Here is a 6368-nt window from a genome sequence, read left to right as displayed (position 1 = left end):
GGAACAGTTTCAAGCACACTCAAGTTTCAAGGAAGTCAGTAAATTGAGACATGCATATTCATGATGAGTCTCTAACTGCTACCCTGGAAAGCTTGATGGAGGTTTTGGGTGACAAAAAGAAGAATAATTGAATCCATGAAATATAAAACTTCCTGATCTTTCCAGGTGCCCACTGATTGACACAGCCCAAAGTGCTGTGGCAGCCCCAGAGAGCTCAAAAGGGCCCTGTAGGTTCAAAGATGACCAACCCAAAGAGCTCCTCAAACACATTTCCTCCTCCTTCCTCCACAACCAACCAACTTAAAGGTCTCTTCCAGCCTAGTGGTTCAAGCCAGGTGGAGCACCTCCCTCATTAATTAGTGCCAATGGAGCAGAGATTCTCCCCACCTGGGTGAGGGGAAACCAGCCAGGCTTGGTAGAAACCATGTGGGAGAGGTCTAAATTGCAGCACTACCAGAGCAGGTGAACAATGCTGGCACTATTTGGGGATGAGATTTACACTACTGGTGTTTTACATACTTTCTTCAGTCTGCAATAAAAAGCACTATCTTGGTTCAAGGTATGGCCAGAAACTGGAATTCAGAGCAACAGGCCCTCCAAGAGCCAGGTGCAGGCACAGAGCTGCACCCATTGCACCCTGCATCTGCATTTTGGTTAAATAAAAGTACACAATTCAAAAGCAGCACAACACACACCACCATGAATAATAGGCAACAGAAATAATAATGGCTGAGACAGGAATTAAACTAAAATCTGCAGCTTTTTGTGCTTTTAGTCACATGTCAGGTTCATAGATGCTTTTTTGTCTTTTAATGTAAGTTCTACAACTCCCTCCTGACTCCCACATAAAGCAACAAGCTACAGACAATTAGACATGATCCTTCTCACAATAAGAAGCAGCTTCAAGATCCTCAAAGTTGCACTTCTTGCTTGCCTTTTTTAAATTTTTTTAAAAAATATTTTTCCCTTTTTAAAGAGTGAAAGAAACCCAACAAAGACCCACGCTGAGCGACCCCAGGTCTAAAAGTAAAAAATACTTGGTACATACCCCTGCTAAAGCCAAAAGCAGCACCACAGCAGGGCTGATCCTCCCTGGCTCTGATCTTTGGTGCTCCCTTCCCAACTATTCAGTTCACCTTCCAGGAGAACCTGCTGCTTCCAAATGGCAATTTCGTAAGCACCTGTGAGAGAACTTAATTGGAACTAATTATCTGTTGGTTGTCTGGGACCTGAGGAGTCACAGCAATTACTTCAGTCAAGAAACAACCTGGGGGAGGTCGTTGCTTCTCTTCAGAAAAATGAACTAAGCTGCTCCCTGAAGGAAAGTTCTTAAAGAGATGGAAACTGTCAAATGCAAGTTAAATACGAGTCAGTGAAATCACACCAACAAATGATTTATGATTGCCATTAATAAACACGTCTCTAACAGGAATCTGCACATGCTCATCAAAGATAGGTTTATTCCTGCTAGTTTTGATGTGATTACAGAATTGTTTCTTTTCAAGGCAGGCACTGCCATAAACAAAAGGGAAAAGATGATGAGGAACCTGGCATATTTGGGCAGTGGTCTAATTGGGACTTATTTATCTCTACAGAGAAAAAAGGAAAGGCAGAAGTGAGCAGTTAAAAAAGGAAGGAAGCTTAGCAGAAAAGGCTGTGAGTTGGAAGAAAGAGTTGTGAGCCTAAAGCAGAGAGAATTCAATGAAAACTGCAGAAAATTCTCTCGTGATTTATAACAGTACAGTTCTCATTCTATGAAATAATGATAACTGAAATTAAGTCCTCTTTCAACACTACAGGACATTTCCTTTGTGATGGAGATGAATCCCATAAGAGCCCCAGTGAAATATTCAGTGTTGGCCAAGAGAGAGCAACAGCAACTCTGCAATATCTGTTTCTGTGTAGCACAGGTGCATTTTAACCAAGTCTCCCAGGAGATTTGCCTAAGGCCAGACTGTTGCTGTAGAAAAAGACTGGAAAAGAAATATGTTTAAGTCAAAGCAAAGGTAAATTTGGCTGGACTGCTGCCTAATGGGAGGAAGAAGGAATAACATAACTCTTTAAAAGCAGCTCTCCAGTGGTTAGATTTCCCTGCAGCACATGTGCTTGGGAAGATGCAAGCCAGTTATTTACTTTCAATTCTGTTGAAATGCAAAAACAGAAAGAAAATGGCCCTCCTGGAAGCATAAATAACAAATTCAGGACAAAGCAAGAAAGTTTGTACAGAGTACCCATTTTTAGGAGCAGCCAAGGTGAAGGCTCTAAATGATATCAAGAAGCATTAATGCAGTATTTACACATTCTTAAACCAATTCATCTGTGACTTCATTGACTGGGGTTTCAAGCAGGAGATGACCAAAGAAGGACTCAGTGATGGAAAAAAAAAATGCCAGTGTAAGGATTAAAACTGTGGTTTTGTAACTGTGGTTACATTTTTAGGTGGAGTTTTGGTGTAGAGTGCCTGTGTCAGTGTTGGTTATGGCTGGACGACAATAGGCAAGATTCCCTTCATGTCCAAAACATTAAATTTTCTCAGAAATCAGCAGCATCTCCTTCACAGCAACTCTGGGCAGCTCATGAGCTCTTTCCCAGCACATGAGGTGAAGAAAGCAGAGGGTCTCACCTTCCCTCTTCCCTTCCTGGGGGAAGTCTTTCTCCACCAGCCAACACTTCAGAAAAGCTGGATTTTGCAGGTAACTGGGAGAATCTTGCTGGGTGAGACCCTGCATGCTTGAAATCAAAAAGCACGGCTGCGTTTCATGGTCGGCTGCATCCGTAAAATTTTTTATCATGTCTCTGTCTGTTGGGTAATCTCCATTAAACTCGATAAAAACTTTTGATAAAATCCACACCGAGAGCAAAGAACAATGAGGAGGAGGAGAAGAGGCCAATTTTAACAGCTTCTATATGACTTTCCATAAAATCCATGGTTTTCCCTCCTGCATAATTTACACAAAGACCTTGAAGATGATAAATCAGGGGAGAGGGAATAAAAGTTTATTTGCATAAAATGGAAACAGAAAAAATAGAACTACACAGAATACTTTATATTCTACTCCAAGGAAAGTCACAGACCTGTTTCTATAAGCTTGGGAAGGAAGCCAAAAAGACTGGAAATACACAGAAAGCTTTAAACAATTGATCTTACTGGGAGGTTACACTGGTACCTTTTATCCTCCTGGTATCCAGATGTTTCAGAAAATGCCCCAAAGTGAAACACTTGTAGGTTTCTGGGGAGTAAATTGGAGAATCCTTCCCTTCTCCCCCTCCTGGGCTCTCCCTGGCCTCCAGTGTGGGTTCCTACCCTGCCCCAGGGGCTGTATCTGCCCTTCCCAAATGGATTGGAGTTGGCAGCTGGAAGGAGCATCCCAAGGAAGAACTGGGAATCCTGGGGGGGCACAGGCTGCTGGGCACTGCTGGGGGCTCAGAGAAGAGGAGGGAGAACATTTCCCAATCTGCCCTGTTAATTCTGTGATATTCCCTTTAATACCTTGATACACCTTTGAATTCAGAGCTGCTGGAAATGGCAGGACTTCAGTGAGGGCTGAGCTCGTGCCTTTACAGAGTTAAACCCCGGGCTGCAATTCCATGCACAAGGTCCTTGCTCCTGCTGTGCCCTGGGAGATGGATCTGCAGTGCCCCCAGTGCTGCAGCCCCCACTCTGGACACTCCAAGATATCCCTGAACTGCAGCTGCTGGGAGGTCAGAGGGACTCTCCCCTATTAACCACAGCCTGATGTGCCTCCCTGAGATGGATTTCAAGGAAGAGAAATCCTCTGACAACCCCCACCCCCTGCCAACATGAAAACTGGAGCATGCCTCTTTAAAACTAGCCTATTTAGGCCACAGATGCTAAATGAATTCAGCAGACAGACGGAGTAATGGAATGTCAGTGTTCCAGTCTGCTGCCTTGAAGCAATAGGAGTTTTTTATTATTAATTTCTCCTCTCATTTTCCAATGCTGCCTCTGGGCTCCATGCTTTAGATGCAGTATTCTTGTCAGTCTCGCTAACCCAATTTGGATATAATTAAATTTTAAAATATTAAAGGGATTATAAATACTTCCCACCCCACTTCCCCCGCCCCATTCCCTTTTATGCTGTCCCTCTAAAACTGCTGAATTTTGCTTCAGGACTTAAAATGCTGTACTGCAGAATCTGATTTGTTACTGCAGTTTCCTTTGCAAAGGCTGGAGAATATGTGAAGGGAAAAAAGCCCAGAGCTAATTCCAGTAAAAGGTGCCCAGGAGCTTTATGAGATAAAGAGCTTTCTGCCACCCTGACATCTTGGAATTTGATCTCACTCCCACTTAAATTAATGTTAAGGCTCTACAATTCTGAGAATGGAAGAATTTTTGAGTCACACAAAATGACACAAAACAAAGATGGAGTTTATCACAGAATCATTGAGGTTGGGATCTCCTGGTCCAACACCCTGCTCAGGCAGGGTCAGGACTTTGCTGAGTGCCATGTCCAGTTGGATTTTGGACATAAGCAAGGATGGAGACTGCTCTGGTTCCAGTGTTTGACCATGCTGCAGTAAAAAACTGAAGTTAACTAGGTGTGGTGATCTTTGGCATTTAGTGATGATACCAACATTTTCAACCTGGCTTAGCACCTACACCATGAAGCAGAATCCAAACCTTTTCTTTTTAACATTTCTGAGAAGCATCCAGATTTTCCAAAGTTCAAACCCAAGGATCTCTCTTGAGAAATACAGATAATATCCCTTTGTTATACTCTGCTGTGAAAATAACATCATTTCCCTGATTCCCTTCTGCTAATGGGTAAAGGCTGGAGCTTCTGGTTGCTGAAATCTGGACACTTACAGAGGATTATTGATGTTTGTGAATAGAAAGAACAGTGTCTTTTTTGAAACCCATCTCAGATATTATCATCAGGTATTTTCTTCTTTTTATATGCCCCAGGAATAGATGATAAAGGTTTGTATTTATTAGTCTTGAAATGGCAACTGAATTATTCTGGTAGGATACCTCCAGCCCTGACTGTTTGGATCTTTAAAAGCAATTCTGCAGGTTTAGGAAGACAAAATCCCACCATGAGTCTCACAGTAGATGAAGTTTTCCTAACTCTGAGCCCTGCCCTTCTGTGGGTCCAACATGCTGCTGTTATTTTAAAGCTCCATCTGGAACAGAGCCTACAAAAGAAAAGATGAGGCCATTACCAACTCATCTCTGCCATCTTTGTCCCACATTTCCATCTTGAAAGGATTCTGTTTAGCTTCAGATCTTTCGGGGTCACCAGTGCTTTGTTTCAACAACTGTACTCCAGACCTCAGGGAGACTCAACCAGTCAGTTTTGTTTATGGCTTTTATTTCCTGTATATTCTTCCCACTGATTGTGTTTCCCAGTTCACATCTCAGATGGAAAATCAAAAGTTGGGGGAAACAAAGGGAATCCAGTGTGTCACACATATCATGTGTGACAAGCAGAGCTTTACCAGAGCATGAGAATGGCTGCTGAAGAGCTTGGACTTGGTATTGCCTGGGAAGAAGTCAGCAGAATCTGATCAAACCCAGGTTTGCCTTGTGAGTTAGATACAAAATCCTGATGCCATTGAGAAAAAAAAATCAAACAGCAAACAAACAAGGTCACTAAACAACTTCAAAGACTCTGGGGACACATTAAAGAGGGCGGATTTGTGGGTTTTCATATCCAGAAAATGAAGTTATGGAACTTATGGAAATAGAAGTTATGGAAATAGTTCTGTGTTGAACATGGACAGGGCGTAGTGAGCTGGGTGCTTTGGTCAAGATATCAGTCAAAATGTCCCTGGGAACTCATACATGAAAGATGTCTACAGGATAATTTTATCTGACCCTGAGTTACAGTGAATTACAACTTGTATTTTATATTGGAGCAAGACCTATTTGACTTTTTTCTCTGTTTTACAATATTGAGGGAAGTAGTTTGTTCTGGGCACCAGAACTCAGAAGAAGATAGTTCTGATCCTTATTCAAACAAAATCAGAAGGGTCCTTATTCAAACAAATTCAATCACTTGTTGGGCAACAAACACTATCCTGCACTGCTGGAAAAGCCAGACAGTGGTTTCCACCCTGGAATAGCTGGAAATGTCAATCCAGCATTTCTGAAGATGCCCATTTATCACATCCCTAGTGCCTTGTGAGAGGACAGAGAGATACTTTCTTTGGATTACTAGAATTTCTCAGTGTGGTGGTATGAACCACTGGTTATACTGAATATTTAGGTCAGACAAAAGCATGCAAAGTAGCAACATGATCTGGAAAACTGGGGCCATTCTACCAATTTCCCCATGGCAGGAAGACTGCTTCTCATTCTCGTGGGATTATACAGTTGTAAAAGCATGAGTGAGTCTGCCTTGAAC

This window comes from Catharus ustulatus, chromosome 24, assembly GCF_009819885.2.
Source record: "Catharus ustulatus isolate bCatUst1 chromosome 24, bCatUst1.pri.v2, whole genome shotgun sequence".
Taxonomy (NCBI): Eukaryota; Metazoa; Chordata; class Aves; order Passeriformes; family Turdidae; genus Catharus; species Catharus ustulatus.
The sequence above is the reverse complement of the archived record's forward strand: the minus strand, read 5'-3'. Positions refer to the sequence as shown.